The sequence below is a fragment of the Cryptomeria japonica genome, chromosome 11 (assembly GCF_030272615.1).
Source record: "Cryptomeria japonica chromosome 11, Sugi_1.0, whole genome shotgun sequence".
In the NCBI taxonomy this organism is placed as follows: Eukaryota; Viridiplantae; Streptophyta; class Pinopsida; order Cupressales; family Cupressaceae; genus Cryptomeria; species Cryptomeria japonica.
Window position 1 is genome coordinate 580,962,049 of NC_081415.1, and position 18,490 is coordinate 580,980,538.

Genomic DNA, 18,490 nt, shown 5'->3' on the forward strand with positions numbered 1-18,490 from the left:
CTTGGGTGGTGTGGTCTTAGTGTATGTCAAGGAAGATATTGAAATAGGGGTTGACAAAATTCCTCCTAAGAGTATGTCACAAGATGCGGTGAAGAAGTTGATTGAAGAGATGCTCGAGTCCAAGCTTGAAGAATTGAAAAAGACTAAGGATAAGGAAGATGTAAGTAACACTGATGAAAAAGGGGATAAAGAAGATGGAGAATTATATAAGCGGGTAGAGGAGATACCTGCAGATTAGAGGGAATTTGTAGATGCCTTAAGGTCAGTCAATAGGGACACCATTGATGGGTTGCCTATATATAGTGGAAGTATGGAAGCAAAAGAGGTGATAGATTGGATTGAGGCATTGACCAGTCATTTTGAGTACAAAGAAATCCCTCAAGATAAGAGAGTTAAGTTGGCAAAAGAAAGGTTGAAGGGGTCTTCTCTTACATGGTGCAACTATGTACAAGGGGAGAGAGTTAAGGAGGGAAAGAGTATGATAACCTCCTGGGAAAAGATGAAGGCTAAAGTCAAGGCAAAATTCATGCCCATTGACTATGAAGTGCAAATGTACAAAAAATTGCATAACCTCAGGTAGAGAGACCTTGATGTGAATGCATATACGGAGGAGTTTTATAAACTTAGTCTCAGGTCAAAGAGACAAGAAGAGGAGTCAGAGAAAGTGGCCAGACACTTGAATGGCCTAAGGATGAACATCCAAGATGAGATCAACATCTTGGCACCAGAGACTGTGAACAAGTGTTTTCAATTGGCCCTAAGGGGAGAAGAGAAACTAAAAAGGAGTGAGAAGGGTAATAGAGGTAAAGGAGGGAGAAGTTTCAGAGGTAGAGGCAGTTTTGGAGGAAGAAGTCCTAAGAAAAGGTCTAGTGGTGAGTCTAGTCAAGGAGAGAAAGTTGGGGACTCAAGTAGCAAAGGAGGCTATCGTCGGAGAAGACTAATGGAAGAGGTGGGAAAAATGGATCAGGGAGAGGATCCAAATTCTCCAGTATGAGTTTCTATAGTTGCAATCAGATGGGGCACCCGACCTACAAGTGTCCAGAGAAGGCCTTAACTTCTCATGGTGGTGAGAGGAGAACCACTTTGACTCAAGAAGATGTAGGGAGTGTGACATGTCCTGAAGTGAATTTGACATCAAAGATGGGAGAGAACTTGATGATCAAGAGGAAATTGCTCAAGGAACCAGTGAAGTCTGAGCCACCCCAAAGAAAGGCTTTGTTTAGAGTCAACTGCAAGATTCAAGGTAAGGTTTATAAAGTTGTCATAGATTTAGGGTGTACTGATAACATTGTATCTTTGGAAGCAACAAACAAGTTGAACTTGGAGAGAATACCCCATAGTTGTCCATATAGGGTCAGTTGGTTGAACAAAAGGCAACACATACTCATCAATGAACATGCATGGGTAGAGTTCAATATTGGGAGTATAAGGATAAAATATTGTGTGACATCCTTCTAATGGATGCTTGCCATCTTTTGCTTGGCAGACCATGGTAGTTTGACCAAAAGGCTCATCATGATGGAGAAAATAATGCTTACTCTTTCCAAAAGGATGGTGTGACTTTTAGGATACAGTCAGTGGTAGAAGGGGATCCACAACATGTAGGATCTAGTGTGATGATGGTAGGGGAAAATTAATTCCTTGATACACTAAGGGAGGAAGGTGGAGTAGGTTTTGTTTTGATTGTGAAGCCCAAGGAAGAAAGGAAGAAGGGTGTGAGTGAGGTAGGACCTAAGGAGGTCAGGGAGCTGCTAGAGGGGTACAAAGGAGTGGTTGCAGAAGACATACTGGACTGCCTGCCACCTATCAAAGATATTAGTCATTAGATTGACCTCATACAAGGAGTATTACTTTCTAACAAGGTAGCATATAAAATGACCCCACAATAGAATGAAGAGATAGCTAGGCAAATTCAAGAGCTCCTAGATAAAGGGTTGGTGAGAAAGAGCCTTAGCCCATGTGCAGTACCTATTGTTTTAGCTCCAAAGAAGGATGGGAAATGGAGGCTTTGTACTAATTCTAGGGCTATCAATAGGATAACCATCAGATACAGGTTTCCTATTCCAAGGATAGAGGACCTAATGGATTATTTAGGGGAAGATACCTATTTCTCCAAGATTGAACTCAAGAGTGGGTATCATCAGATAAGGATAAGAGAGGGGGATGAATGAAAGACTGCATTTAAAACCAATGAAGGGTTGTATGAGTGGCTTGTGATGTCTTTTGGTCTTTCAAATTCCCCTAGCACCTTTATGAGACTAATGAATGAAGTGTTACAGGAGTTTATATGGAAATTTGTGGTAGTCTAACTTGATGACATATTGGTGTTCAATAGGAGCAAGGAGGAGCACTTGAAACACTTGGAGGTAGTCTTGAAGTGGCTGCAGGAGCAGAAGTTGATAAATTTAGAAAAATGTGACTTTATGAAGCCAAAGTTGGTGTACTTAGGCTTTGTCATCTCTAAGGGTGACTTGAAGATGGATTCTTCCAAGGTAGAGGCTATTTTGAACTGGCCTACACCTAAGACAGTCATAGAGGTAAGAAGTTTTCATGGTTTGGAAACATTTTATAGGAAATTCATTAGAAATTACAGTGATATTTGTGCACCTATGTTAGAAACCATCAAGGGTGGTGGTAAGGTGAAGTTTGTGTGGACCAAAGAAGTAGATAAGAGTTTTGAGTGTTTAAAACAAAAAGTTGCCAAGTACCCAGTCCTAGTATTGCCTTATTTTAGTAAGGCCTTCACCATTGAATGTGATGCAAGTGGATTGGCTATAGGAGAAGTATTGAGCCAAGAGAAGAGACCGGTGGCCTTTTTCAGTGAAAAACTAAATGAAGAAAAGAGGAAGTATTCCTCATATGATTTAGAGTTGTATGCCATGGTACAAGCTCTAAAAAAGTGGAGGCATTACTTGCTTCTGTATACACATAAAAATGGCTATGAGCAATTAAACAAATATTTTATATTTATTTAATGTTTATTCTTCTATTAAATAGTTAATTTGAAAAGATTAATTTATTTAATTCATTTCGCGTCTTTCTATTAATTAATTTAATTGAAATATTTTATTAACTAATTCATCTATCCTATTCCTCTAAATATCTAAATATTTAATTATTCTTCTAATCAATTAATTAAATATATAATATTTAATTATTCCTCCAATCATTTAAATATCTAATATTTAATGGTTATTCTTCTATCCTATAGTCTCAAATATTAAATAATTCTTAATTATTTAATCTCTTTTCCAACTCATTCTTCCATCTCCACTTCATCTTCCCTTTTGCCAACTCATCAATCATGTGGCTAAAAATATTAATATTTCTTAAATATTAATTTATCATTTATCTCCAACTTCCAAATTTAACGAAATATCGTGTACGTACACATATTTCTTAACCTTCTTCTATATTCTCTCCAACATCCCTACATCTTAGGAAGGACTTGAGTCCACTTGTCCTCTCATGCCTAAATCTTCTCCAACCATCCCTAGATTCCCTTAGTTAGCAACCTAGTCAAGGTGAGATGAGTGACACTTGTCTTCTCCTTCCCCCTTTCTCTCAACCTTCACCTTTGCTCATAACCATCCAAATCAGTAGGTCTGATCATGACCATTGATCTAGGCCACATCATCTCATCCTCTCAAAGTCTATAAAATCAAGATTTTGAGTTGAGAAAGAGTTAGTCTTCAAGTGAGTTTTCAAGTTAATCATTTGTGAAAACTTATGCATCAGTGAATTTTAATCTTGAATCAAATTAGCATAATCATTTAGCATAATCATTTAGTATTGCATATCATAGTATTAGTTAACTATCAATTATTAGTCCATTCTTCATATGCCATCTTGGAAGCTACCAATGCTTGTCTGAGAGCACACCATCTGCAACCAGGAACAGTGGAGTTAGGACACAATGAGACTTAAATCATGAAGGTAAAAATAGTGTTTTTATTTTAATATCAATTTCATGTAGTTTCATTGGTTGAGTTTAGATTTCCTATAGCATTCCTTTTTTGTTTTGTGAAACTAATATGTTGCAGGTAGTATTATGAAGATGAAATTCAAGTCGACACATTTTGGCGCCCATCGTGGGGCTAGAGCCTCGCATATATCTTTCTAATATCTTATCTAGTTCTCGCAAAAACAAATTTAACACATTTGTAATCGAGATTCACTTCTGTGTGAGTTCTGACAACACTTTTATTTGATAAGTTAGCACTTTTGTCCTGCAGGTTAGTGCATTTGTCATTTAGGTTAGCGCTTTTGTTTGTAAATCAACACATTTAATCTTCAGAACAACGCTTTTGTCCTACAAGTTAACACAGGTTGTCATTTTGGTTAGCGCTTTTGTCAGTGATTTCTCGCTTCTTAGTCCATAGGTTAGCACTTTTGTATTGCAGGTTAGCACTTTTGTCCTTTAGGTTAGCGCTTTTGAGGTGAAATACAACGCATTTATTAGGATAGCGCTTTTATTTGTAACAAACAAAATTTTCTTGCAGGTCCGAATGTCCAAGAAATCAAATTTTCAAACTACTGACATGTCTATGTGGAGGATTCTTTTAAAGAAAATTTCATGCATTTTCTCACCTAGTTAATTAAGAGCTCTATTTTGGAAAGTAACACATCATCTCTTGCTCATTTAGCTTAACTAAGGGGATAAATTGACAGCATGCAACTTGCATTTTGAGTGACTTCTTTAAAGTAGTTGCACATAGATTTTAAAAGGCTAAAATAAACTTGTGTTTTCTGTGCTTGATGAAGTAGTAGGTAAGTATGCTCTCACCCTCATACGGTGATCAGAAAACCATACCAACTTTCATTTATGTGTAACCTTTAGAGGGCCTGCCTTCCCGAGTTGCCTTGAGGGGGCCAGTGAGAGGGGAATGACCCAAAGTGGAAATGGGCTAGTACCAAGTCCTTCCAATCCACTCTAAATAAATTGTGTTTGAGACAAAAGTCACAAGCAACATGTGTTGATAAGTTCATACTGACACTATGCTTCCCCATAAACCCTATGGAGCGTAACCTCTATAGGATGGGAACCTTCTGTATTTACAGAGCTGAAAGTGCCGCATGTATAGCCACATGACCAAAAGCCTTTAATAAAAAACCACTTGTACTAGTTGCCAAAATCCTTCTAATTGTTGGTGCAGGAGGTCGGACCTCTGAAGCGGCTCACACAATATGATTCTTAGTAGAGATACAAATTTTGCCATGGGGAGTTTTCATGGAAATTGGTGCTTGGCTACCCTAGAGAAGTGAGTGCCAAGGGTGGAGCCAATGGGGTCAAGCATCTAAATATCTGCTTTGAATAGCGTAGCCTCGAGGGAAACCCCATGTGAGATTGAACAATTATTGTCTCAGCCTGCCATAGGATTTGTACTTGCTTATGCATTTTTTTTTTCAAACATTGTGTCTTCTATGTCTATGACATGTTCAAAATGGTCAAAAATTGAAAAAAATCATCATCTAAAAGTGAGGAAAAATCCAACAACTTGTTAAAGGATTTGAAAAGAATCCTTGAAATATAGTCAGAATAGCGCTTTCAAGCAACAAAATAGTGCTTTTATCCCATAAGTTAACATTCTTTACCACAAGAGTTAGCACAAGGGCTTTTTCACATCTAAAATAAAGCATATCAAACCAAAATTTCAGAATCAATATCAAAACACTTGTTGAGTAGATTTATCTTTAAACTATCACACATTTTCAAACTAGTTCAATAAATGGGTCACCAATCCAATAGGCTATTTCCAAAAGGTTTCCATAAGCATAAAGCATTCAACAAGCTATTGATTCAAACATCTTAAGCACAAAAATCAACATCATTGTCAAGTTTCTCATCAGGATATATCAAATCCTCTATCATGAAGCTTGATCAATCCATCTTGTGTTCATTATCTTGGATATATCTTTCCTATTTTGAACCTAGGTTATATCAAAATCAGAATTGCACCAACATTGGAATCAAGCAAACTTGTAAACTATCAAATGCTTATATGCCTTTTAAGTATCGCCTTAAGAAAAGAAAACCCAGTTATAAAGCTACTCAAAAAAAAAAAGATTCTTGTATATCAATCTCAAGATCTTATTAAAACATAGGACATTCCTACACCATTTTCGTCACTATTTACATGGCTACGAGACAGAATTTGACAAAGAAATTTTGCAAGGACGTGCTTTTCAACAAAGAGACACTTTATCACAATGAATAAACAATAGTGGTGAAATCAACAAAGCATATCTTCCTAAACCAATAATCACCTATTGAGTTGGCTTTAGAAAACTTCAAAAAATTTGAAACAATCACATGCTAGTTTGGACTAGAGCTCAATACAAACAACTCAGAAAAAAACAAAAACAAATGGAGGAAGAAGATAATTCAATGTTCCAAACTTTTAGGTATACAACTATTGATGAAGAAGTGGTCAATAACACCATTAGAGACCTTGAGAAAGATTTCAAATTTGATAGACTAATGGAAAAATTATTGGCAAAGCAAAAAGAGATATCTTTTGATGTTGGAAAAATCAGGAGGTAAATTGCCACAAGACTTTAACATAGAAAGCTTGAAACAAGTGATAGTTCTGCTACTAAATGTTTAGTACAGATGCCAAGCTAATAGGATGAGAGGGGGGAAGGGGGGGGGTGAATCATACAAACTTAATCTTCCATCAAAATAATAGATTCAACCTCAGTAACATATTCTTTAGTAATATAACCAAAATTGCTAAACATGCAAACTCATAAGCATATAAACATCATAACACTCATAACACCAGATTTAACGTGGAAACTCAAATAGGGAAAAACCACTGTGGGATTTTGGACCCACTAAGAAATATACTCTTCTAGAGTATGCTCGGTTAAAAGTAAATCCTGTTAAAGATTACAAACACATTGCTAGATGTGACCCGGTTAAGGGATTTCCCTCAGATCTGTTAGGATCTTCACCTTGTTAGAAGTGACCTTGTTAAAGGATTTCAAACACTCAATCAGAATGTCACCTTGCTAGAGGGTTTTACAAATAAGACTGTTAAGTCCACTTGGTTAAGATATTTTCCGTCACTTCACAAAATAATAGTAATAAAAATCTATCTGCAACTTCACATCTAAAAATGCTAAAGCAGATTCTTATTTGCTCAATAAAACTTAGTCATAGGACTTATCTTGTCCATCTGCTGGGCTCTATACTCTGTTATTCCAACAGGTCTTCAAGCTTCTGTGCTCGGTAATCACTATGTAGCATCCCTGTGCTTACACTTGCCCGCATGCATTGTTTATCAACAGTTCCTTATTTATAAACAATTTGCCAACCACTTAATCTCCTTGATCACATATCCCATGATCAATCATAGCCATCAAATCTTCAAACTTGACTAGGTTCAATGTATCCTTCGATCTGAAAAATGTTTTACCCCACCTTGGAACTTGCAAACATTTCTTGGAACTTGTGCTAGGGTATTGCGGTTCAATATGAGCTATAGATCTTCCTGCCGATTTTCCTTTGCCATAGATTCTTTAACAAACTTCATGCACGACATACCAATCATTTAATCCATTCCATCTCATCAGCTTCCTTCATTAAATAATACTTTTATTCATTCAATGCATTCTGTTACAACTCGGTAAATACTAAACTTCACTCGGTAGACATTCTGCCTTCATTAACCGATAGCGATAATCTTAGGGTTTACCGACTAGGTTCCTTAGGGTTTACCGACTAGGTTCTTTGCTCGGTAACATAGTATAGTATTAACCTTACAATCAATAACATATGTATGATATCAAAACAATCTAAATATCATGATCTCATCATTGTCTAACTCAGTAATAGTTGCCCATTGAATAACTTATTTCTCCCCTTATTCATCACATTCTTTCTGTGTCTTTTACCGACATCTTTATACTCACCAAATCATACTTCTTAAGATATGGCAACATCATACTGAATTAGAAAATCATGTTCTTGACATCAATGACAAAATAATAATATTAAGACAGTAAACATCCTTAATCAGTTATATCCATAATCAACAACAACCTTCTCAATATCCTAATCGAAATGCCAACAATCTCCTCTTGTTTGTTATAATGCCAACAATCTCCCCCTTTGGCATTGATGGCAAAAGTAATTGATTTGACCTAATTGATTTGGATTTAGATGTCTGAAATGCTGAAATGCTCTCCCCCTGTCATCAGACTTCTCCCCCATACAATAGTCTTCTTCCCTTTTCTTCAGTCTTCTCCCCCTTTGGCAACAATGCCAAAAAGTAAAGAACTGAAATATAATTTCTTCCTGTATGAAGTGATTTCCTGCAGTTATGTGTCAACTTAGTCTCAGTCAGAGCATTTTGTCTTCAATTCCCATTCCCTGTTATTATTTCCTTTACACCTTTAGAAAACATCCTAAACTGTGTAAATCAACATCAACTCCTAAAAGATATTTTGTAGAGTCGTCGAATTGATGCTTTCACCGAACTCGGTCAGTGAATGGAAGATAGGGGTAGGACCCCTAACTTACTTCTGAAATACTCAAAAGTGTCCCTTGGTAGTGGCTTGGTGAAGATATCTGCTATTTGTTCCTTTGTGCTAACATACTCCAACACCACTTTCTTCTCTTGAACTTCTTCTCTAAGATAATGATATTTGATAGAGATGTGCTTTGTCTTAGGGTGCATAACAGGATTCTTTGAAATGTTTATGGCACTAGTATTGTCACAAAATATAGTTACTGGCTCGGTAACTTTCTCATTTATACCTTCCAACAGTTGTTTGATCCATTCTATATTGGTACAATTCAATGCTGTAGCAACGTATTCAACTTCTATTGTTGACTGTGAAACACATCCTTGTTTCTTGCTAGGCCAACTCACTAGTCTTTCTCCTAAAAAGAAAGCTCCTCCACCTGTGCTTTTTCTATCATCAATGTTACCTGCCCAATCAACATCGGTATAAACTTTTAAATAAAAAACATTTCCTTTCTGATATACTAAGCCATAATCCTCAGTGCCTTTCAGGTATCTAAAAATTCTCTTGATTGTTATCGTGTGTGTTTCCTTGGGATCTGCAGAGAATCTTGCAACTATACCTACTGCATGTGCTATATCTGGCCTGCTGTGAACAACATATTGCAACTTTCCAATTATAGATCGGTAAAGTGTCTCATCAACAGATGCAGATTCATCATTCTTTGATAGTTTACAGTTGGTAGTCATAGGAGTACTTACTAGTTTTGAATCCTCCATTCCAAATTTCTTCAAGATTTCTTTTATGTACTTGGATTGAGTAATGAAAATCTCATCTTTCATTTGCAGTATTTGTAAACCTATAAAATACTTTATCTCACCGATTAATGACATCTCAAATTCTTTGCTCATTTCATTTCCAAAGTTCTTGCATAGAGAGTCATTTCCACAAAAGATAATATCATCAACAAATATGGCTAAGATCAGTATTCCATTTTCATCATTCTTCATGTACATATTACTGTTTTCACTTGTCCTTATAAAACCAATGTTGATTAAATAAGAGTGTAATCTCTCATACCATGCTCTAGGTGCTTGTTTCAGACCATATAAAGCTTTGTTCAATTTACATACCTGATCTTTATTCTTGTCTTCAACAAATCCTTTAGGTTGTTCAATAAAAACTTCTTCTTCTAATATACCATTCAGAAATGTGGATTTGATATCCATTTGATATACCTTGAAATTCTTGTAAGCAGCATATGCCAACAATGTTCTTACTCCTTCAAGTCTTGCCACAGGTGCAAAAGTCTCACCATAATCAATTCCTTCTTCTTGGGCATAACCTTTGCAAACTAATCTTGCTTTATTTTGAATGACCTCACCTTTTTCATTCAGCTTGTTTCTGAAAATCCACTTTGTACTGATTACATTTTTGTCCTTTGGTCTTGGGACCAGTGTCCATGTGTCATTCTTCTTGATTTGATCAATCTTTTCTGTCATAGCATTTATCCAATCTTCACTGTTAAATGCCTCTTTCACTATTCTCAATTCAAATTCAGATATCAGACATGTGTTCTATCTTAGTTTGTTCCTTATCATCACTAGATCATCCTTATCTCCTATAATCTAACTTGATGCATGATGTCTTCTAACATACTTGGCTAATACAGGCTCGGTAGGCTCTGTATGATCTTCTTTATCACTCGGTAACTAGATATTCTCTTCATTTTCTTCAATAGTTCTCTTGGTAAGACTTGTCAGTTGAATATAGATAAATCCTTCATAATCTTCTGGTTCCTTGGAGTTTCCTTCATCATTTCTTTCTGCAAATTCATCAATTTTCACATTTGCACTTTCCACTATTTTGTTAGATGATTTGATCAGACATTTAAATGCTTTACTTCTAGAAGAATAACCGAGAAATGTTCCTTCTTCACTTTTATGATCAAACTTGTCATTTCTATCATCTTTGTGAACATAGCATCTACTTCCAAAGATTTTAAAATAACTTACATCAGGTTTCTTGTCATACCAGATCTCATATGGTGTCTTCAAAGTTCCTTTCTTTAGTTGTACTTGGTTCAGGGTGTAAACTGTTGTGCTTATTGCTTCTCTCCAAAATGTTTGTGGCACTTTCTTTTCAATCATCAGGGTTCTGGCACAATCCACAATAGTTATGTTTCTTCTCTCAGCTATCCCATTTTGCTATGGAGTTCTTGGTGCAGAGACTTGTCTTTTTATACCATGATCATTGCAGTATAAGTTAAACTCATCAGAGGTAAACTCTCCTCCTCTGTCTGATCTAAGACATTTCAGTTGTCTTCCTGCTTCATTTTCAACTCTTGCCTTGTACCATTTAAACATTTGAAAAGCTTCTGATTTTTCTTTTAAAAACATAACTAACATCATCCTTGAGTAATCATCCACAAATAATATGAAATATTTATAACTTTGAACTTTCATAGGACCACAAAGATCAGTGTGCACAAGATCTAAAATTCCCTTAGAAGTGTAGGACTTACTTGTAAAGCTTGATCTTGTCATCTTACCCATCTGGCATCCTCGACACGTAGCATTCTCAAGTTTTTCAAGACTTGGTAGACCTCTTACTCGGTGCTTCTTGCTCATTTTGATCAGATTATCAAAATTTACATGACAAAACCTTTTATGCCATAACCAGGTATCATCTATCTTTGCATATAGACACTTGTTCTGAGTTGAGTTAAGGTGAAATGTGTTACCTTTTGTTTGTGTCCCGGTAGCAGCTAACTTTCCATGCTTGTCATGAACTTTGACAATTCCTTTTTGAAATTCTATTCGGTAACCTGTGTTGTTTAGCTGTGCTAAACTCAACAAATTGTATTTCAAACCCAATAAACATCATTGCATTTTGTATTGTCAAGAATTGTTATAGATCCTTTATCTTTTACCGGACATGGTGCATCATTACCAAATCTTACATAGCCTCCATCATAATCTTCTAATATAACAAACTTGTGTTTATCACTTGTCATGTGATGTGAGCATCCACTATCTATGATCCAAGAATCATTAGTATTTATGTGAGATATTAGGGCTTTTTCTTCATACCTTTCTTCATTTGATCCATCTTTGATAGCCACATAAACTACTTCCTCTGTATCAGTTTCATTTGATTTATCATCATTGGATTCCACACCGGCTATTAAGCATGACTTTCTATCTCTTCTTCTAAAGTCTCGATGTCCTCTGTAATGATTATCTTTTTGTTTGTCATCTCGGTAATCTCTCTTTTCAGTAGAATCTTTGTCAGGACAGTTAGAAGCCATATGTCCTAAATTATCACAATTGAAACATTTCAAAGGTAGTTTTCCTTTATACTTACCTTTGCCTCTCGGTAACCTTTTGGCTAATAGTGCTTCAAACTCTTCTTTCTTTCTGATTTCCTCATACAGTTTGTGTACTTTTTCCATGTTCTTGCGAAATCTCTCACTTGCTCCACTATGATCCCCTTCAGTGTACTTACTCATTCTATCATTGTAATAATCAGATTCACCAATATGGAAAGAACTGAATGCAAATTCAACTTTATTTATCGATGACCCACTGTTATCAAAGTTACTTAACTCAAATGCATGTAGCTTACCAATAGTAGCATCTAAAGAAACTGACATATTGGGTACATACCTCAATTCATTGATTGCAGAGACTCGGATTGCATAAGCTGGTAGAAGGGTTCTTAACAAATTACTTGTTATATCCTTTTCTTCTATAGTTCCACCTGCTCCTTTGATTTGATTGACAATCTCCTTTAGTCTTGTATTGTACTGGGTTATGTTCTCACCTTCATTCATCCTCATAGATTCAAGTTGTCCTCTTAGACTATCCACTTTTTCTCTTTGAACATGTTCATCTCCACCATACACAGATATGAGCTTGTCCCACATTGCCTTTGCATCATTGCAACCTTCTAGATCATTAAACTTTGAGTCGGTTAATGCAGATGTTATTTCAGTCATTGCTTGGATATGTTCTTGCTTTGCCTTTATCTCTTCCATTGTCAATGGATAGGTGCTTGGTGTAATGAAATCATTCTCCAGATAATATACAACATATTCTCCAACTTTTGATAGGTGCAGCTTCATTCTTTTCTACCATGTAGAGAAACTTGACTTGTTTAGCTTCGGTGCATCCCTCTTGTACATTTTTGGATCTTAGCCTCAAGTACCTTCAAACTTTTCTTCCAGAGTTCAAAGCTCTAATACCAATTGATAGTTCTGCTACTAAATGTTTAGTACAGATGCCAAGCTAATAGGATGAGAGGGGGGGGGTGAATCATACAAACTTAATCTTCCATAAAAACAACAAATTCAACCTCGATAACATATTCTTCAGTAATATAACCAAAACTGCTAAACATGCAAACTCATAAGCATATAAACATCATAACACTCATAACACCAAATTTAACGTGGAAACCCAAATAGGGAAAAACCACTGTGGGATTTCAGACCCACTAAGAAATATACTCTTCTAGAGTATGCTCGGTTAAAAGTAAACCCTGTTAAAGATTACAAACACATTGCTAGATGTGACCCGGTTAAGGGATTTCCCTCAGATCTATTAGGATCTTCACCTTGTTAGAAGTGACCTTGTTAAAGGATTTCAAACACTCAATCAGAATGTCACCTTGCTAGAGGGTTTTACAAATAAGACTGTTAAGTCCACTTGGTTAAGAGATTTTCTGTCACTTCACAAAATAACAGTAATAAAAATCTATTTACAACTTCACATCTAAAAATGCTAAAGCAGATTCTTATTTTCTCAATACAACTTAGTCATAGGACTTATCTTGTTCATCTGCTGGTCTCTATACTCTGTTATTCCAACAGGTCTTCAAGCTTCTGTGCTCGGTAATCACTATGTAGCATCCTTGTGCTTACACTTGCCCGCATGCATTGTTTATCAATAGTTCCTTATTTATAAACAATTTTCCAACCACTTAATCTCCTTGATCACATATCCCATGATCAATCATAGCCATCAGATCTTCAAACTTGACCAGGTTCAATGTATCCGTCGATCTAAAAAATGTTTTACCCCGCCTTGGAACTTGTGCTAGGGTATTGCGGTTCAATATGAGTTGTAGATCTTCCTGCCGATTTTCCTTTGCCATAGATTCTTTAACAAACTTCATGCACGACATATCAATCATTTAATCAATTCCAGCTCATCAGCTTCCTTCATTAAATAATACTTTTATTCATTCAATGCATTCTGTTATTACTCAGTTGCAACTTGGTAACTACTAAACTTCACTCGGTAGACATTTTGCCTTCATTAACCGATAGCGATAACCTTAGGGTTTACGGACTAGGTTCTTTGTTCGGTAACATAGTATAGTATCAACCTTACAATCAATAACATATGTATGATATCAAAACAATCTAAATATCATGATCTTATCATTGTCTAACTCGGTAATAGTTGCCCATTGAATAACTTATTTCTCCCCTTATTCATCACATTCTTTCTGTGTCTTCTACCGACATCTTTATACTCACCAAATCATACTTCTTAAGATATGGCAACATCATACTGAATTAGAAAATCAATTTCTTGACATCAATGACAAAATAATAATATTAAGACAGTAAACATCCTTAATCAGTTATATCCATAATCAACAACAACCTTCTCAATATCCTAATTGAAATGCCAACAATCTCCTCTTGTCTTTTATAATGCCAACAAGAAGATGCAAAGGCAAGTAACAGCCAAAATATAGATGATCCAAATAATGGAGATGTAAACAAAGAAAGTCATGAACAGACAAGAAAAGAACGTGATAACACAAGAAGAGAGTGTAGTGATAGAAGAATTTACGAAGAGACAAGGAGAAACCATATGCATAATCCGTTGTTAAATCTCACTCAGCAAATGCAAACTCTACAACAAGAGGTACACGATATGCAGAATGGAACAAGCTCCAAGAAGTATTCATTGGAAGAGATTTGCCCGTATCCTTTTGATAAAAGTCTGAATATGATACCATTTCCACAGCATTGCGAGATCCCTAAATATGACAAATACGATGAAATATCTTATCCTCAGGATCACATTAGGGAGTTTTATACTACGAGTATGGAATTTGTGCACGATGAGACTTACCTGATGCGTCTTTTCCCTAGAAGTTTAAATGGACAATCAATGGAATGGTTTTCAAGATTAGCATTTGGAATCAAATCTTTTGAAGAGCTCATTAATAGATTTATTTCAAAATACTCCTACAATGTAAGGAATGAGATAACAATGCTGAATTTATGCAATGTTAAACAAAAGAATGGTTAATATTTTATGATCTTATTGCAGCGATGGAAACAAATGTTTAATAGGTATCCAAGAGATGTACCTGATCAAGAAAAGATGGACATATTTTTTTGATAATCTTATCAGTGAAATGAGTTATCGACTAAAAATGGAATGTCCCCCCTCTTTCACCAAGATGATTGAGAATGGTCTGAAAATAGAAGACGCGATGGTAAAGAAAGGAGAACTCAAACTTTACAATAATTGTTACAACAACAACAACAACAACAACAACAATCACAACAACAAGAACAACAATGACAAACCCAAGTTCTAGTCAAAGAATAGGAATATCATCAATGGAGGAAATGATGACAATAATGCTATGAAACAACAACCAATCTTTAATCTATCAAGTCAGATCCCAAACAATAACAATCAAGAAAGCAATAAATCCAAGTATTTCTTCTCCAATCCTCGCAGGAAATTCACAAACATTGGAGAACCCTTAGAATCAACTTTAAAAACTCTTCTTGCTAACAAACTGATTATTTTACCAAAAGCAAGAAGTTATGAACCATAAGTCAAGCCTAATTGGTGGAATGACAATCATTTTTGTAATTACCATAGAAATAAAGGACACCAAACTAATGATTGTTAGAAATTGAAACACCTTATCCAAGATTTAATCGATAATGGAACTATCACAGTGGATAGCCATACGACAAACGAATCACACCTAATCTTCAAAACTCCACTTTTGAATTATGAAAAAGGTGAACAATCCCAATTAAAAGATGACAAAAGAAAATCCAAAGTGAACTACACTTATACATATGATGATGTGGTAAATGTCATCATTGTTAAAGATAACACACCTTCAAAACCAATCAATGTCATTACGAGAAGCAAAGGGAAGGTCACCTTTCCGGGTAGAACAAAAGAATCAACATCCACTTCACAACAATACAATTTAGTAGAGCAATTACAAAGAATACCCGCTCAAATATCAATTTTGGAACTTCTCAAAGTTTCACCTATGCATAAGGAAATTTTGGAAAAAGATTTAGTAGAAACAACAGTTTCAAAAGACTTGGATGTGGATCAGTTCCAAAACATGATGGAACATCTTATAGCCCCTCATTGCTTATCATTTTGTGAAAATGATGACGCGTCCTTGAAACATCCTCACAATGCTCCCTTACATGTTGAAGTCATCGTTAATAAAACTCGTGTCAAAGGCGTACTCATAGATGGTGGAGCGGGCTTAAACATTTGTGCATTAAGTTTAATAAAGGCTTTGGGATATTAAAAAAATGCAGTAGATTCAAAGAAGAAAATAACCATTAAGGCTTATGATGAAGAGGAGCGTTCTTCTAAAGGAACCATGGTGTTACCAATCAAAATAGGCCTTGTGGAGAGGAATACATTATGTCAGGTTTTAGATTTTAAACTCTCTTATAACATTCTCCTGGGAAGGCCATGGATTCACAACATGCAAGCAGTTCCTTCTACATATCATCAATGTATAAAGTTTCCTCATGAAGGACAAGAGGTCACTATAATTGCAGACTCTAGCCAATATTGCAATAATCTAAAGCCAACACAAGATGCAAGAGTTCCACATAACAGAGAATTAGTATATCTTACCAAAGAAATTCAAGAAAAGTTATGGGAAACCTTTGAGAAAAAACTCAAATTAAATGATGAAGGAATGGGAAAATATTCTTTTCATAATTTTCCACTTTCACCTCAATCATATGGAAAGCCTACAAATATCCAATCACGAAACTCAGAAAAATTAAAAGACATGTTTAATGGAACATTTGTTAGAGCTAGAACACTTGCAGAAGAAACTAAAGACAAGGAAATTCTTGGTTGGTTGTACAAAGATGAAAATGAAACTATAGCAATAACTACAGAAGTCAATATTTCTATAGAACAATATGGCAATGGTCATAAGATCATGCAAAAAATGGGATATGAAGGAAAATGACCAATTGGTAAGTGACATCAAGGTATTTCAGAACCTATTTGTCCTCACTCACAATGTAAAGAAGATAAATCAGGACTTGTTAAATCAAAACCAAATCAAAAGCACCATAATTATCAACAACCAAAGTGGAGAAAGAAATCAGTCTCTAAAGAAGAACAATGGCAAGAAAAGCTACATCAAGCAGTAGAAATAGTAGCCAATAAACAGAAACTAGAAGAACATGAGAAACAAGAAGAAGAGATTGCAATCAAAAGAGAAGAAGAATCTTGCAAACAAGTTCAAGGAATATGAGTGAATGCAAAATCTGAACAAAATATTCCAGAAGCGGTAAAAGCAGAAATGGCAGAAATCAAGGAACTTTTTCACCATACAACATTCCTATGTGGTATATTGGTGTAGTCCTAGACAATGGTTTAGAGACAGATTCAAATGAATATGAATGGGGTCCAGATGTCTCATCTAGTATATCAAGTGAAGAAAAAAATGAAGAACAAGCAACTATCACAAATGACGACTTGTCTTTTAAAAAACAAAAGATAGAGTTAGAAAGAAGACAAGAAGAACTCAGAATCCAGAGAAAGGAGGCATATACAAGATGACAAAAGAAAGGGGATGAAAAAGACCAAGAATTAATGTCACAAGAAGAACAAACATAAATGGATCAAGCATCAGGAAATATCATATTTCTATCAAATGAGGAGTGAGATGTACCAAGGTATGGCAAAACCATAGAAGAACTAAGAGATAGTTAAGTAGGATTGACTATTAGTCCAAAAGAAGCTGAGTTTGAAAGAAGACAAAAGCTAGCAAAAGAATCCTCTATATCATGTACACAAGTATGTCAACTTCAAAATACAAATAAATCTATTGAAAATAATCAAGAAGGAACTTGTAGTACTAAAGATGTGTGTGTTGATATAATCCATTCGTTTAAGGGACAAACGTCAGATGAAGAGCCACTTGAGTGTGAACTACAAAATACCAATATTGAATTTGTTAGGACTGATTGGAGAACACTTGGGAGACACTATCCTCAAGATCATTCTATCTATGACATTACCTACTCTATGCCAAATTATGACTATTATGTCATGAACCTTGGAGCACCTAACAATGACGATGACTATGACCTACCCCTTCTTCATCTAGAACAAATTGATTGGGATAACCTAGAAAACCCTGAATTATATGTATTTTCCAATGACCATGACTTAGCTGTGTATCTTAATGTTGTCGAACCCATAACACCTAAGATATATTCCATTGCAGAATCAAGTAATGTTTCTTGCAGTCAGGAGAATGCCAAACTTTCCAATCACAAACTTGAAATAAAACAAGGAAAGAGACCTAGTGCTGAAAACCATTTCATGGCAACACTAGATCAATCAAGAAGAAAAGTAAAGGGCGTATTTGATGGTGTAAACCTCTTTGAGGTGCCAGAAGATGGAAAGTTTAACATCCTCCCTGCATATTTTCAGGAGAGATATGCTATTCTAATAGAACCAATAGAAGCAATAAACATTGGCACATCAAAGGATTCCAAGATACTTCATTATGCTGCCTCATTATCAGATAAAGAGAGGAAAGAATACATAGAATTCTTCAGACAAAGACAAATAAATTTTGTTTGGTCCTATGCAAACATGCTAGGACTTAATCCAGATCTTATAATGCATCATCTCAATGTGGATTTAAAAGCCAAACTAGTTAAACAAAAGCTAAGGAAGATGCA